The sequence below is a fragment of the Mytilus californianus genome, unplaced genomic scaffold, assembly GCF_021869535.1.
Source record: "Mytilus californianus isolate M0D057914Y unplaced genomic scaffold, xbMytCali1.0.p SCAF_7, whole genome shotgun sequence".
Lineage (NCBI taxonomy): Eukaryota > Metazoa > Mollusca > Bivalvia > Mytilida > Mytilidae > Mytilus > Mytilus californianus.
The window spans coordinates 109,449,341-109,467,754 of NW_026262723.1; the positions used below are offsets into that span (position 1 = coordinate 109,449,341).

Here is an 18,414-nt window from a genome sequence, read left to right on the forward strand (position 1 = left end):
AGGCATTAAATGACTGGGACAGTACAAGTTGAGTCGTTGACTATGTTTGTTACATTCTGTTTTAATGGCTTGGATGGATGGTTTATAACTTTTAATATCAATTGTCTTATGATCACATGTTGCTTTGAATCTTTTGTGATGACTTAAACATGTTGAGCATAATCCTTCATCACAGTTGTAACACCAGACGTCAGCTTTCGTGTTTACTTCTCCTTTATGACAAGGTCCACATAGTAAAGGTTTATTGGATGACATGACCTAAACATGTACAAATAAAAATGTTATTTAACTTAGCTTCATGAAATCTTGAAGAGTTGATACATCAAAAGTATAACCAAATCTGTAGAAGGAATAGGAGTTTTGCATCAGGTAAATAGATGTACATTCCTTTATTGAAAAATGATTCCTTTTTTTTCCCAATATTTTTTAAACACGAAATTGTATTAAAATGAGTAGGTTCGACAAGGACCTAAAATGGCCCCTTTTTTAGATTAAATTTCAAATCGGGATTTATTGACAATATCACAATGAATCATAGCTAATACAGTTACTAGATCTATAGGAAAAAAGCCTTTTGTTGAAAATTCACGTACCTGCGTTTTATTCATGACATCACAAGTAGTACTCATTTTGATTATATTTCCACAATGAAAATCAATGAAAATGGGTAAAATTCCATTGATTATTGGACAGGAATCATAGAGAGCATACGTCAACAAAAAAGATCTTTTAAAGTAATGTTTGTAAAGACCTTTCACATGTCTAACTTGAATATTTAGTTTGTCGACACCTGCACTCTATGTTTCCTGGTCCTAAATTTGGTTGAAATTTGGCCTATTTTGTCAAAATTCGCCAAAATCTCTTATCTTGACCTATTTTGGATGTACAAATCAATATTTTCGAAATAAATCTTGGACACAAAAAGTTCTATTTAACTTTCTCACATGTCTTTACGACAACTGAAAACATTTTTCATCTTGTAACCTTGAACTTTATAATTGGGGCCAATTATGGCCCATACTGAACTTACTCCTTTAAGGTCAATTTCCTCAGTATTTGTTTCACTAACAGGTTTAAAATATAAAAATTATAAAACTTGAGATTGTTCAAAAGTTTTTGAGGGAATGCTCACGAAAACATCATGGTCGGCACTCAAAATAGGGTTGTTCAGGAAAAGCTTAAAACATATCATGATCTTTTTTTCTTTTTTTGGCTTTACTGTATTTGATCAACAGAATCAATAAAGATAAGTATTTAACAATTTAAAAAAAAAAGTTGATATTCAGGGCCTTAAGTTTTTTGACACAGTTCAACCAGGTCTATATTTTAGCCTATGAACTCTTATTTATCGATATTTATGTCTTTAATGTGATAACATATAAAAGTGATTACACATGTCTGTTGTTATTGTCCTCTTGAAGTCCAGATTGTATTTGAAGTTAGGTTTGCCATCTTCTTATACTCATATTCAAATATATATAAAAAATAAACTAAAAGATACATAAAACCAAATACAATCCATGTTTTACATTGTCAAAAAAGATATTGTTTTTTCAACCATATAGTTTACCTCTTTGATTTAGGGAATTGTCACATCATCTGTATTTTGTGTCTATCCCTTTTTTTTCTAAAATGTCAGTTACAAGGAAGTAAGTTAGAACAGGTTTATACACGTCTCCATAATCAGTATGCATATTTAAAGGTCACACCTATATATAGATCGATCATACCTGTTCTACTTAACAGATAACATTTAAATGACACAACCATGAATATGATATAATAATAATTAATTTTCCTCTAAAGATAAATCTAAAACTTTTTTGTATAGAAATTTTTTGAAATATTTTTTTATTAAAGTGAAATATTTTGATTTTTTTGCTTTTATACTATAACAGATATGTCAAATTGTGCACTGCTAAAAAGATCAACAATACAAGATCAACACAAATAACATAAGTGGTTGCATTACAGGTAAACAAAAATATCAAAATGTCATTTCTTCACCAGGTAAGTGATTCAGGCTCTTTGGAGCCGCTTGTTATTTTTTTTTATAATAAAACAAACTACATATTTATGTTGAGATAATTTTACAGCTGTTTTAATTTCTTGCATTTGTTGAAGAAAATTATTATTTCACTAAACTTATTTATTTTTTTATTTTTTTGAAAATAGGAAATCATAGAAACCCAATCCACGGTAACAGTCACAGTAATAGATACAAATGACAACAACCCAGAATTCCAGAATGTACCTTATTCAGCACAAATTCCTGAGGTAAGGTTTGAATTATATTGTATTGGCCAAACAATGTTTAAGAATGGAGTTATTTATAGCTGCAGTCCTGAATTGACAGCTAGAAGACAGCTAGAGTAAATCTTTTCCTGATTAAGACTGACATTATATGGTGGAAAAGAAAACAAATTCTTTGGAGCAAGATAATGAATATCCTACATTTCTATGTCTTTATATCATTTAACAACCATTAGGAATATATAAAGATGTGGGCAACATGTCAAAGAGAACAAACCAGACAACACAAGTTAACTAAAATAGACATCCAAAGGGTTTTTGATAGGAATTAACTATCCTAAAAATTTGTTACCTCAACTGAATTTGAATTTTCAAGCAAACATTTAGATTTTCTATTCCTTTAAATTCAAAAGTTGGTCGATTAAATAATCAACTAAACAGTGAACAATCTCAAGTTTTTATATGAAAAAAAGAGATATGGGGTATATGTCAATGAGACAGCAAACTATTGAAAGTACTGTCTAGTTAAAGCCTTGGCAATTAAAATATCACTGCTACCTTGTGATGTTAAACAAAGAAGCTTTGGTATAATTCCAATGAAACAACTACCCACCATAGTCCAAATGACTGAGAAGGTTAGTAACTATAGGTCACCATACGGCCTTCAATAATGAGCAAAACCCATATAGCATAGCAAGCTATAAAAGGATGACATGATTAAATATGAGAAAACATGAAATTCAAATGAGTAATTAATACTAGAATAATAAAAGAGAAATAAATGTGATAGACAGCAATCAACAACAACCACTGACATGGGACAGACACATAGAAAATGTGGAAGAGTTAAACACTGTTTGTGAACAACAATACCATAAAGATTAGAATGTGATATTCCTTTGTAATAAGACTTCTACAAGTACAGCCAAATTTCCAAACCAAATCCTTGTATCTATGAAAGTTTGTTTTTTTCTATGCCTCGGTATACTTATTTGAGGAAAAATATTAAATGGACAAAATGGCGTATAGTTTTATGGCTGAGTAGGACAGCCATTCTGATCAAGACTAAGTTTAGTAGATACACAGTTCTATATAATCCATTTGTCACTTTATTTTTGCACTTGATCATCTTGATCATATTTTTTTACCATGCAAGATATCTTTCAGAATTCCAGTTGCTGTCTATTTTAACAAATACCCAATCCCTCCTTTTTTGCTTGTCATCAATTCAACTGATTGATTAAAGTACAATGCTGTAAGAAACATTGTGGTGTATAATAGATTAGATATGCAGGAAATTTATTTGATACAATATATTAAGGGCACAACTAATGGGAACACACACTAAACATTCTGCAAAAAATATGCAGTAACCTTATTTGATCCAATCTATTTAGGTCACAGGTGTTGGAAATATTGTGTTGTACTAAAGATATGCAGTAACCTAATTTGATCAAATTTATTTAGGATACAGCTGTTGGGAACACAGTGTTCAGTGGAATTAGGATATTAGATAGTGATATCGGTATCCATGCTGAGGTTGAATTAACATGTTTTGTCGATCCTACCGATAGTCAGGTATGTATATGTTCCTCATGGAAATTATTTTGTTCAAAGGTGAAAGATTCATGAATCGTATACCAAATATGATGAGTAGAACTACCATTACAATTTTATCAGTTTTTGAGCTTGTCTTGTAACAACTATTGGTATGTATAAAACATGCAGACTGACCGGGTCATCACTGTCAAATAGAACGGCTGCCATTTTCTCTGATTTTCTCCAGAGACACTTAGGGTGTTGGGTTTCAGAATTATATTTTATGCATCTACAGATTAACTTACAAAACCAACATGGTTGTCGTTTTGTTAAAAATATATAGTACATAGGGGTAAAAAACCCAAAAATTGATTTAAAAGTCTTGCATGGTATTGATATATCACTTGTGATTCCTCTCAAGAAAAGTGATTAACAATTCAATCATTCCCAGACAAGGCTGTCAACATTACTTAAACGGATATAACAGAAATTCAATGAAATTTTTATCCTGGTGGTCCTTGAAGAAAATCTGCTGGTCCCCACTATTATTTCTATTACAAAATACCAAAACTTGTCAGACAAAACCTTGGACCACCACTTTTCGAGGAACTCTGAAGATATCTTAATGATTTTCTTCAAAAAAAAATGATTAAGGACTGAAACTGTCATTAAAAACTTTGCTTTCATTATTTAATAGTAAAATTTAATGTAGTTATTTATTAAAGCATTCTGAATAACAAAAGGATATAGGATTAGGAAGGTAACTTTAAAACCAAAGGATATTGGATAAGGTAAATTAAATACATTGTAATACAAAAACAAAGGATATGGGATATCTATCCATAACACAAAACCAGTACATGCACAGCAAAAAAACACAAAAAGTCTATAAACTTTGAATGTCTGCTTTTTGTTTTAATTTGCCTATAAATATGAATGTCTGTCTGTTATTTAGATCTCATTATATTTCAGACTGTGGAAGCTTGTGAGTACTTCAATTTGACAACTCAGCAGCTGGGACAAGGTTTATACAGTGGAGCGGTCATTTTGAAGAAACCATTGGATTATGAATTCAGGAAGGGGTTTACCATGACTATACAAGCTAAAGTAAGTGGTCAAGACAAGGTTATCTTTTTAAAAAAAAATATACAATAAAATGACGAATACCTTAACACAGTTCTCTGGCTTCAGTTTTATTCAACCATTCAATTAACATTTGAGAAGGTTAACACACTTGACCAACTTGAATCCTAAATGTCCTAAGGGATAAATTTTACTGACTTTTATTTTGTTGATTCTTGTTTTCATACTCATGTATTATAAGTATTAAAATACATTGAAATCCATAAACAGCGAAAGACTGACATGTAAAATGTACTGCAGAATAGGGCCTTTACATGAAATGATTTAAGAGCATGGAATTTGGAATGATTATCACATTGTTGTCAGAAGATCTGTTATCATTCTGGTATAACATACATTAAATGATATTACAGATAATTTACCCTAATTATTATCCACACAGTCACATCCAGTCTAAACATCTGTGTCTTTATATTTTTACAGGACAATTATAAACAGATAGGAGGGGCTCCATCTTTGATGACAACTGTCAATGTTTTGTTGGAGATAGAAGATCAACAGGACACGCCCCCTCTGTTTATGGAAACACCCATTACAATATTTGTTATAGAAAATCTAAGTGTTGTAAGTATATTTTGCTTAAAAATTGAGTTTTTTAAATGCTCTGTTGAAGATATTCCATTTGCTCCCAAGATTTAGAACTGCAATAAAACTATTTTTCTGAGTAGAACATGGGATCATGTTTATTTTCATCCTTTCATATTCCTTTGTTTTTTAATGTACATCATTCTTTGAAATGATTTTCATGTATATTTTTTCAGTATCCTGACTTTAAATTTTTTACTCTAATTAGGAAAGCTATATGAAGAATTCTACTGAGGAACAACTAGATATTTCAAAATAAGATTATTCTCCAAAGGGATATGATTCTAAACTTTTTATCCTGAGGTAGAAATGTGAAAAAATGAAACTAAAAAGGGTGTAAGAATAACATGACATGCCTGTTTTTCAGGGTACACCTGTTGCAACTGTGACTGCTAAAGATGGAGATGAAGGATCTCCTAGACCAATCAAAATCGTTAACAAAGGTAAACTTATGAATGTTCATAATAATAGCTAGATATATTTGAAATATTTTGATAAACAGTTCATTTTAGAAATTCAATTTCAAGTTCAGTTATTGGACTTAAAAAAAAAACATGTATAATTAAATACTTCCACCGTGTGATTTTTATGTGTGTTTTAGTGAGAAGTGTTAGTGTGTAATAATCATGTAATGACTTAGATTTATTTGTTTGTTTCAACCTGATTTTTTTATCGGCATATATGCATTATAATAGAAGTCAAAAATGGAAAAAATATCAAGGACAATAAGTTAATGTCAGTTACGACATACCATCTGTTCCAGACCATCTAAAAATTAATCACCTGTGTATAAGTGACCTATGACAACTGATCATATCTCTTTCATTAACACATTTATTTTAATTTAAATGGATAAAATTATATTAAATAGGGAATTAGTTTTCAAGGAATATTTATCAACATTCATTGAAGTTAGACGGTTTAATTAAATGTTCTATTCATCACCCATCCAGTTGTTTATCTTTTCACACTTTGCATCCCATTTATTTCATTCGTACTTTCAGAATGTTAAATAACTAATGAAATTCCTGTTTAATTTTCATGATAATTACTGTAAATTCAGAAATTATTGCAATGTTTTTATCATTGCGAAAAATGTGTCAGTATCAGGATCACAATATTAAAAACTTAAACATTCATTATTTCAGTGGTGATTTTCCTTCCTGCATTGGTATTAATTAGATTTCAAAATTTTGTCAGAGGTCAAGGATTTGCAATAATAAATGCAGCTTTAATTTCTGAATTTACAGTATATTATTTTGACAAGTTCAAATAACTGGTGTGTGATGACTAGCAAATGACATGCAGGTAATAAATGCATGAGATTTAGTAATAAACTTGGATAGTTGTTCTATATTTCCATACATGCATGGCTTTTATTGATTCAAGAAAATACAGATGAATTTTATGTAAAAAATTTTTTTTTTAGTAAGTTATGACAGTTGTTGGTCAAACAATTGAATTTCAACCAGGTATTTCCAACAGCAATTTATTATCTGTTCACCATAACTACCTGTTGATGATAAAGAATTGTTTTTACTTTTTGTTATGTCAGGGCTTTTTATAGCTTGCTCTAGTTGTATTGGTTTTGAAGGTCTGAAGGGACTTATACATGTAGTAGCTTACATCTAAGTTATTTGGTCTCTGGTGGATAGTTGTCTCATTTGCAATCATACCACATCTCCTTATATTATACTGTGAGAGCATCCATGGTTATGGTATTATGATTGAGGTTGAGATCACTACAAAATGAGCTGTTGATCTTTTACAGAGAACATATGGGTTATGTCACACAATAAAATGTTCTTTAGGTTTACATACTTTTATGACACAATTAAGCAGTTTGACTGCTGTGTCCCTGCTTTCTATAAAGATGAAAGAAGCCAAGGCTTTATTTATACAGAAGAGACCCTAACCATTCGATAGGCAGTTACCTTCATATGTCCTTTTATTGACCATGCCAAAAACTTGTTTATTAAAACTAGATGATTTTGACAACAAAGATTTCAGAGTGACTGTAGTTTTAGGTTTTGCATTATAACCAAGTTTTAGATATAAAAAGGACTTGTAACGAATTGACTTTAAGTAAGTTCTGCAATGAATTTGGGACAGTAAATTAGAGTTTTACTGTATATAAAATTCAACTAAACAAGGAAAGAATATAAAAATTTTGTATAATACAATTTTTACACCTTCTATTTTATTTTGGGAGTTTCTTCTACAAAAATTAAGACTTTCATATTGGTGGAAGTGAGAACAGACATCCAGAACTTAAAATTTTTTAAATGATTGAATGGATTTTAGTGAAATTTTAACAGAAGATGCATAGCTTGACTTGTTTGATATTCAATCAAAGTGACTTTTGGACATTATCATATTGTTAGAAACTTGTCTATTGTTTAAGGATGTATATTAATCTAGATGTCTTTTGGTTATTATTGTCACTGGGTTAACTAAGTCTCATTGATGTATATACCCAATATCTACTTTTATTCATTTCATAACAAAACATCAGACTTTAGAGTTAAATTGGCAAAAAGATTTTAACAAAAAAAATGTCAAACGATCATAATACAGTAATAAAAAAAAACAATTATCAAATAGTTTTCCAAATGAAAATGTTAGTACAGAATTTACCTTCAAAGTTCATTTAAGGTTTCTGTACCATAATATATTTTATTGTTATATTATAGGGTCTGTAATACTGGACATTACTGTTATACAACCACAGATACACATCTAGAAATTATACAGTCGTATACTAATCATTGATTATGTGTTTCTTACTAATCATTTCTCAAGGAAAAAAGAAAATATTTGAAAAACATCTCAAAATATTATTTTATTGTTTTGATTGATTTGTATTATTGTTTGATATTAATTGATTAACTGTTGTGTTTTAAGCGTACGGTAAGTGTAATTGTTGCTAACCAACTCTATAATGTTATGGTACACCCAGAGTGGCAAAACAATCTTCTAAGGTCAAATGTACTTTTAAACATGATTCAAGATTTCCAGACATTTTTATAATATTCTGATTGGATAAAAGCTGTATTTCTTATGTTTAGAAAATAAGGTATCTGAAAAATTTGACAAGAAAGTAATATAAAAGAAGAAATTGTAGAGTACATGTGACCTTATATCTCAGCTACTGACAAAGTGTGCTTTATACTCATTTGTAAGAACTTTATAAGGATTATGTAGGGTGACAGATCCTTGCATCACTTTGGACGATGGTTATATTTTGGTTGCCATGACAACTGTTTGTTTTGACACTTTATATTAGCATGACAAAGAATGATAGATGTGATTACAGTTGTTATGGCAACCTAATATTTTTTACTCTAATTCCTTGGAAACTCTATGGTTTATACCCTTTGATCCTCAGACTTCACCTGTTTTTGAAAAATCCTTGATTTTCCCCAAAATCAGATTGAACTGGTGTATTTAATCATCCTTTCTTTATGAATAAATGTTTTGTTTGAATTAAATAAGATATTATTCTCTTATAGCATTTTATAAGTTGATGACCATGATATCCTATGGTACTCATGGCTTTTATTGTGCTAACATCAATAGCTATTATTTCATGCCATCAATGGCATCGTTAACAGATGAAATCTTTCTGTTCTTTTAAAGAAGATATTCTAATGATAGCCATTAATATAAGGGGTGCTGCAGCTTAAATTGCTTCTTTTTTTTTTTATCTCTGTGTCAAATTTTAAAATAATTTATGGCACTTTCTTCAAACTAGTTGTGGTTCAGTGAAGTTTTTACATAATTCAGACAGGAAGTTTTTATCTATATTTCATTTATAAATGTATACAAACTCAAGCCAGTTGCAAAATTCTGTTAGATTTTGTTTAAGGACATTTCTTTCATAGTATTTTAATTCCGCAGTTTAAGATATCAATCTAATGATATTTGGCTTACATTTTAAATACTTCTGACATTTATAAACTTGACCATACATAGCTTTGTGTTTTTTTGGTCAGTTAGAGTCATAAGGTTAACCATCTGTACTTGATCACCCCCTCAGGGTAAAGGTTACGGGATCTAGTACATTGTTGGGTAAGGTAACATTCCTTGGGTGGTGTTCTTTTGCTTTTAATAAACTTTTTTATATTTTATTTATGTCAAATTTATATGTCAGTTTTTTGTATATGAACAACTAATAATAAAAACATTACATAAGTCAGGCTTTAGAAATAAAATTACTATAAAATGCTAAATGATAATGCTTTTATAAAACTGTTAATGAAGTTATGCGCTGCGTAAAGAAAGTCTAATGCATGTTATAATTCTTATCTTGTAAATGCTTTTTATAAAGTATTTTATATTTCAGCATGGCGTGTTTGCATGTCACATGTCAAGCATTATTCAGATCTACTTTTGAGTGATTTTATTATGCATGCATTTTGTAAATTATAACTATAGTACAATATCTGTTTGGTCATATGACATCATAGGATTTTCATTTTTCTTTATTGGTTATAAATATTCCCAAAAGCTAAGTTTATTGAGATTTTGTTGACAAAAGTTACACAATGTCGTACATTTTAGCTTTGGATGTTTAAATATATGAACTAGTCTGTATGATATATGAACTAGTCTGTATGCTTGTCAAATTTTTTCAGTGAAACTAGCAAAATAAAATTTTTCTGTTTCCGTCTGATGTTCATTGTCCTTGACCTCATTTTCTTGGTTCAGTTACTACTTAAAGAAACTGAATGTTTTTTTTATCTTTTTTTTGTGATGTGAATTTCTCACTTATCATTATGAGTAATAAGATAACTATATTTGGTAGATGGGTTTCTTACAAGGTCTACATGTCAGACAGGGTTCCCCCCTTCATTTTATGAATCTGTGATCAAGGGTAACTTTTCGTGGTCAAGTCTGTAACTCAGATACTTTAAGCTGAAGGTCAACCATATTTGGTATATGGAATGATTGTAAGATGTAAATGACAATTCTGGCAGGTTTCATCTGACCTTGATTTCATTTTTGTCGAGCCTTCGACTTTAGTTGAAAAAGTGAGACATAGCGATCCTACATTCCGTCGTCGTCGGCGGCGTCCAAAAATGTTCACTCTGTGGTTAAAGTTTTTGAAATTTTAATAACTTTCTTAAACTATCCTGAGTTTTTACCAAACTTGGAAAGAAGCTTGTTTATGATCATAAGATAGTATCCAGAAGTAAATTTTGTAAAAAAATAAATCCATATTTTCCTTATTTTACTTTTAAATGGACTTAGATTTTCTGCCAGGAAACAACACATTCACTCTGTGGTTAAAGTTTTTAAAATTTTAATAACTTTCTTATACTATTTTGGATTTTACCAAACTTGGACAGAAGCTTTTTTATGATCAAAAGCTAGTATCTAGAAGGAAATTTTGTAAAAAAATTAATCCATTTTTTCCGTATTTTACTTTTAAATGGACTTAGAATTTCTGCCAGGAAACAACACATTCACTCTGTGGTCAAAGTTTTTAAAATTTTAATAACTTTCTTATACTATTTTGGATTTGTACCAAACTTGGACAGAGCTTGTTCAAAAGATAGTATCAAGAGGAATATTTTTATTGATTTACTTCCTCATTTTTTGTTGAGCCTGCGATTAACAGAAAAAGTAGGCGAGACACTGGGTTCCGCAGAACCCTTACAAATTTTTATGGTTAATTGGACAATGTTAATTTTTTTTTGTGTTTGAGTCTGTTTCTCAGATTCTCTAAGAAATAGGTCAACTATATGTAGTGTATGGTTTTAAGATGGACATGTCTGTCTGGCATTTTTCATCTGACCATGACCTTATTTTCATGGTTCATTGGTCAGTGTTAAGTTTTCATTTTAAAAATTGTTTGAAAAGATACTGAAAGCAATAGGTCCACTATATTTGTGTATGGAATTTTTGTATGGTATACATGTCTTTCTGACAAGTTCATCTGTCCTGGACCTCATGGGTCAAAGATCAGAGTTTTGCTTTTGTGGTTAGGTCTGTTTCTCAGAAACTTAATAAGCAATAGGTTGACTATATTTGGTGTACAAATGTATTAAATGATTTTTGTCGAGCCTTCGACTTTTGTCGAAAAAGCGAGACATAGCGATCCTACATTCCGTCGGCGTCGTCGTCGGCGGCGTCCACAAATATTCACTCTGTGGTTAAAGTTTTTAAAATTTTAATAACTTTCTTAAACTATCCTGGATTTGTACCAAACGTGGACAGAAGCTTGTTTATGATCATAAGATAGTATCCAGAAGTAAATTTTGTAAAAAAAAAATTCCAGGTTTTCCGTATTTTACTTATAAATGGACTTAGTTTTTCTGCCAGTTAACATTACATTCACTCTGTGGTTAAAGTTTTTAAAATTTTAATAACTTTCTTAAACTATCCTGGATTTGTACCAAACTTGGACAGAAGCTTGTTTATGATCATAAGATAGTATCCAGAAGTAAATTTTGTAAAAAAAAAATTCCAGTTTTTCCGTATTTTACTTATAAATGGACTTAGTTTTTCTGCCAGTTAACATTACATTCACTCTGTGGTTAAAGTTTTTAAAATTTTAATAACTTTCTTAAACTATCCAGGAATTTTACAAAACTTGGACAGAAGCTTGTTTATGATCAAAAGCTAGTATCTAGAAGGAAATTTTGTAAAAATTTATTTCCTGTTTTTCTGTATATTACTTATAAATGGACTTAGTTTTTCTTCCAGGTAACATTACATACAGTCTGCAGTAAAAGTTTTATAAACATTTATTAGATTCATAAACCATCCTGGATTTTTACCAAACTTGGACAGAAGCTTCTTACAATCAAAACATAGTATCTAGAGGAAAATTTTTAATAATTTTTTCCCCATTTTTGTTGACATAGCGATCCTACATTCCGTCGTCGTCTGAATTAAGGGATAAATCATCAAACAATGTAAAAATTATCTTCTTTATCATTTGTTCATTCAATAAATTTATGTTTCAACTCTTTTATAAATCTATAGATTTGATTGCATACTGCATTCATTTTTACAAGCATAACTTTTTTCCTACATTTCAAACGTTTTAATTCCTTAGCTGTAAATCTATTATGTGCATTCCCCTATCACACTGAAAACATAGATAACAGCAAAAGTAGGCGAGACACTGGGTTCCGCGGAACCCTTACGAATTTTTAGACTTACATGTTGGAATTACAGGGTTCTTCTGACTTTGACTTCCATTAACATAGATCATTGATAATGTTAATTTAATTTAATATTTGTAGCATAATTGTTTTCTTTAAATCCTGTTAGACATTTCAGTGTGTGGACTCTTGTTATTAAAAGTAAACATTCAGATTCATTGCATTTCAATTAAGAAATTCTATTTACAATTCAAAAGACAACAAACCTTAAAAACTTTTATACAGCAGCATGTACAGTACATGTATGGTGACTTTAAATATTTCAATAATGAAAACATGCTGAGATTGAAAAATCAAATTTCAGAATGTGTAGAGACAGTTAAAGGTATTATAGTGGAAACATACTTGTAGACAATTAAAGATACAGTACAACTGTGTACTCCTGATTGTTGTTAGTACAGAAATTGTTATGAAAAGCCACATTTCAAATCATTGAGAAACATAAATTAGTGTTTCATATAATGTGTTTTAAAAAACAGATTTGTTGAAATTATTGTTAATTATCAAATTTCAGATCCAAACCAGTTGTTTAAAGTGGGTGATGCTGTGAAAAAAGCTGAAAACACCTGGGTGTCTCAAGTATTAATAAACAATCCTATCGACAGAGAAGTTCTACAGGCTCGGTACCAGTTTGATATTCAGGTAAGAAAACCTAGACAATTCCTGTATTAATAAACAATCATATTGCTATTTTCATATATTTTGCTTTGATCTTTTTGTGTGATGATTTTCAATATCAAGCTAGTCTTGACTGAGAATAGTTTTTCTCCATTCAAGTAGAGTGAGAACAGGATGAGCCTCTACCATTGACATTGCCTAGGAACAGACTGTCTATGGTCTTTCAACTCTAGGAAGTTTCCAGGCTACATCTCATCTCAGGGCTACCCGCCTCCAATGAGTTTGTTACTATATAGCCTAGAAACTCTTGTTTTCAAAACCATAAAAAATCTATAAATATCGACAAAGTTCCACAGCTTGATATTAGTTTGATGTTATGTAAATGTAAAGCAAAAAAAAACCCTGTTCTCTCCTGTATTGATGAACAATCCCTATCAACGAAGAATTTCTACAGGCTTGGTATCAGTTTAATGTTCAGGTAGTGTGAAGCATAAAATCACCCTGTTCACCTCTGTTTTGATGAACAAGTCCTAACAACAGACAGGTGTTACAAGCTTGAAATTAGGTTGATTTTCTGTAATTTTGAATAAGATAAGAGCTGCATCAGTAACATAAAAGTGTATCTGAGGAGCATACAATTTCCTACAAAATTGTATATCTGATTACCAAAAATAATGATGGTAATTATTAAAAACAAACATGCACCAACTTTTTGGAGCTCACTTACAGGGTTACACATATTTATAATGTCTGTTTTATGGCAGCTATGATTAAAATGAATAGATTCTAATAAATGATATGTCATTGTTTGGCATGGTTTGATTTTTGTATCTATCTGTTTATAGGCAATAGAAATAGAATTAAACGGTACAGAAACCAATCAGCGAACAGATACCACCATCACTGTCAATATACAAGATATGGACGACAACCAACCAGAGTTTGAATTCTCCAGTTATACTGTTAATGTCACTGAAATGGGTTCACAGACATCAGGGGCATCAACTCTTCCTGGACTGACAATGAAAGTTACTGACCCTGATGATGTAAGTACAGGTTTTAATGGGTGTAAGTCAACATATATTTGTTTCTGCCTCACAAAAGTTCCACTGGAATCATTGTTATAAACAATGCCATAATATCTGTTCCTATTGGAACAAATATTCTATACTCTTTATTCTGTAAGAAACGAATTCTGTAATATTTTTTCCACTGGAACAATACTACAGAATATTTCTTCCAATTATAACTTCTATTTCATGACATTGTGATTCCATTTTAACACCACAAGATTTTATCTATTTCCCTTTGAAATCTCACATTTTCAACTTTGTCATTAAATACATAATAATTTCTAGTGTATATATTTATTAGTTTTTATGTTCTTTTTATTAGCTCACCTGGCCCAAAGGGCCAAGTGAGCTTTTCTCATCACTTGTCGTCCGTCGTCGTTAACTTTTACAAAAATCTTCTCCTCTGAAACTACTGGGCCAAATTTGACCAAACTTGGCCACAATCATTATTAGGGTATCTAGTTTAAATAATGTGTCTGGTGACCGGGCCAACCAACCAAGATGGCCACCATGGCTAAAAATAGAACATAGGGGTAAAATGTAGATTTTGGCTTATATCTCTGAAACCAAAGCATTTAGAGCAAATCTGACATGGGGTAAAATTGTTTATCAGGTCAAGATCTATCTGCCCTGAAATTGTCAGATAAATCTGACAACCCGTTGTTGGGTTGCTGCCCCTGAATTGGTAATTTTAAGGAAATTTTGTCGTTTTTAGCTCACCTGGCCCAAAGGGCCAAGTGAGCTTTTCTCATCACTTGGCGTCCGTCGTCCGTCGTCGTTAGCTTTATACAAAAATCTTCTCCTCTGAAACCACTGGGCCAAATTTATCTAAACTTGGCCACAATCATCATTAGGGTATCTAGTTTCAAAAATTTGTCCGATAACCCAGCCTTCCAACCATCATGGCCGACTTGGTTAAAAATAGAACATAGGGATAAAATGCAGTTTTTGGTTTATATCTCTGAAACTAAAGCATTTAGAGCAAATCTGACAGGTGGCAAAAATGTTCATCAGATTAAGATTTAACTGCCCTGAAATTTTCAGACCAATCCGACAACCTGTTGTTGGGTTGCTGCCCCTGAGCTAGTAATTTTACAAACATTTTGCAGTTTTTTGTTATTATCTTAGATATCATTATAATATCTATTATCTAATACTATTAATTATGATTTTAACCTTATTTTACGATTTCCAAAGCATCAGTAAATACAGGAGAGCGACACATGCTCTTGAGAGCCTCTAGTTGGTTATTATCTTGAATATTATTATAGATAAAGATAAACTGTAAACAGCAATAATGTTCAGCAAAGTAAGATCTACAAATAAGTCAACTTGACCAAAATGGTCAGTTTGACCCCTTAAGGAGTTATTGCCCTTTATAGTCAATTCTTAACCATTTTTCGTAAGTTTTTGTAAACTTTTACAAAAATATTCTCCTCTGAAACTACTCAGACAAATTTAACCAAACTTGTCCACAATCATCATTAGGGTATCTAGTTTAAAAAATGTGTCTGATGACCCCGCCCGCGAACCAAGATGGCCGACATGGCTAAAAAATAGTACATAGGGTAAAATGCAGTTTTTGGCTCATATCTCTGAAACCAAAGCATTTAGAGCAAATCTGACAGGATACAATTGTTCATTAGGTCAAGATATATCTGCCCTGAAATTTTCAGACCAATCAGGCAATACGTTGTTGGGTTGCTGCCCCTGAATTGGTAATTTTAAGAAAATTTTGCAGCTTTTGGTTATTATCTTGAATATTATTATAGATAGAGATAAACTGTAAACAGCAATAATGTACAGCAAAGTAAGATCTACAAATAAGTCAACATGACCAAAATTGTCAATTGACCCCTTAAGGAGTTATTGCCCTTTATAGTCAATTTTTTACAATTTTCATAAATTTTTACAAAATATTTTCCACTGTAACTACTGGGCCAAGTTCATTATAGATAGAGATAATTGTAAGCAGCAAGAACATTCAGTAAAGTAAGATCTACAAACACATCATCATCACCAAAACACAATTTTGTCATGAATCCATCTGTGTCCTTTGTTTAATATGCACATAGACCAAGGTGAGCGACACAGGCTCTTTAGAGCCTCTAGTTTAAGTTACTGTTACCTGAAAATTATTTGATTTACCAATAATTTGTTCAACAGGAGATTAAAGCTGTAGGTATTGTACAAAGTAACCACAAAGGTTGCTATTCAGGTGAGATAAAGGTGTATACAATATAAATAGGGGTACAGAAATATTAATCTGTCCAGCTGTCAGACAGTGACTATTGCAAACTCATGGCTTTTCCATACAGGTCCTATCACTTTTCAATCTAGATTCCCTACCGATTTTTGTTGAGCCTGTGACTTCTTTTGCAGAAAGCTCGACATAGGAATAGTGATCCGGTGTCAGTGGCTGCGGCAGCGTTAACTAACTTCTTAAAAGCTTTATATTTTAAAAGCTAGAAGACCCGGATGCTTCATACTTTGTATATAGATTCCTTATGTTATGAAGTTTCCGTCTGTCATATGTCCATTGTTCTTGACCTCTTTTTCATGGTTCAGTGATTACTTGAAAAAAAAGTTCAGATTTTTTGTAATGTTAATTTCTCTCTTGTTATGAGTAATAGGATAACTATATTTGGTATGTGCGTACCTTGCAAGGTTCTCATGCCAGTCAGAAAGTTTTCACTTGACCTCGACCTCATTTCATGGATCAGTGAACAAGGTTAAGTTTTCGTGGTCAAGTCCATATCTCAGATACTGTAAGCAATAGGTTTACTATATTTGGTGTATGCAATGATTGTAAGGTGTACATGTCCAACTGGCAGGTATCATCTGACCTTGACCTCATTTTCGTGTTTCAGTGGTCAAAGTTAAGTTTTTGTGTTTTGGTCTGTTTTTCTAATACTGAATGCAACAGGTCAGCTATATTTGGTGTATGGAAATATTTTACGATGTACATTTCAGTCTGGCAAGTTTTATTTGACCTTGACCTCATTTTCACGGTTCATTGCTCTATGTTGAATTTTTGTGTTTTGGTCTGTTTTTCTAATACTTTATGCAATAGGTCAACTATATTTGGTGTTTGGAAAATTTTAGGATGTACATGTCAGTCTGGCAAGTTTTATTTGACCTTGACCTCATTTTCACAGTTCATTGCTCGATGTTAGATTTTTGTGTTTTGGTCTGTATTTCTAATACTGTATGCAATAGGTCAACTATATTTGGTGTATGGAAATATTTTCTGTATGAGGTCATGTAACATAAAAAAAAAACATCTATGTGAGGTATATAATAAAGTGTTTATGATATGGCTTTTTCAATATCACACACCGTATCAACCCTCAACCAATATAATCCCTCGAGCAGAGCTCTTGGGATTATATTGGTGTCTCGGATTGATAAGGATGTGGCTATTGTGATATTGAAAAAGCCATATGATATTCTCTATTTATTCTCATCCTGTATATATGCATGGAATATTTGTCTCTGGAATTAAAGCAAACAACAGTTAATCTTTAGTCTTTCAGAAGGACATGCTTCAAATCAGTGTTACTATATAGATTGAAACAAGACTTGAATTTGACTTCTAACTTTTTTAACCTTTTTCTTTTTCAGGCAAGCTTTGCAGGATTTAATATCACGATTACAAACGCTTTTCCGTTTAAAAACAACTTTTTGGTATCACCTGACAATGGAGTAGGGTCAGCCTTGATAAGTTTGACGATAGTAAATCCTTCTTTACTAGATTATGAGGTAGTAGACAACCGCATACAGACAGTTACGGTAAGACTATGTTATTGAATAAACTTGGAGATCTTATATGTCTCTTTTGTTGTTGAAATAAAAATAGGATTGAGTTACTGGAATAACTAGTGTAATCCTCTTCACATATTTATATGCCTGTCTTAGGTTAGGAACCACACTAATTTTGTTTTTATTTTTCTCTTATTATTTTTCTATATCTTTAAAGAATTAGTTGGTGGTGGCAGCTTTAGTAGTCTATCTAATGTATTCACATC

General features: G+C 31.2%; 2 protein-coding genes across 2 annotated transcripts in view; one reads left to right on the plus strand and one right to left on the minus strand.

Moving 5' to 3' along the window:
* Positions 1–1,631, minus strand: part of LOC127710036 (uncharacterized) — a 107,123-nt gene extending 105,492 nt beyond the window's left edge. The window contains exon 1 of the mRNA XM_052215759.1: positions 1,571–1,631. The gene's annotated coding sequence lies outside the window, so the exon portion shown is untranslated. The remainder of the gene's footprint in view (positions 1–1,570) is intronic.
* LOC127710030 (cadherin-23-like) overlaps positions 1–18,414 on the plus strand; it is a 181,849-nt gene that overhangs the window by 115,502 nt on the left and 47,933 nt on the right. The gene's annotated exons all lie outside the window — the stretch shown is intronic.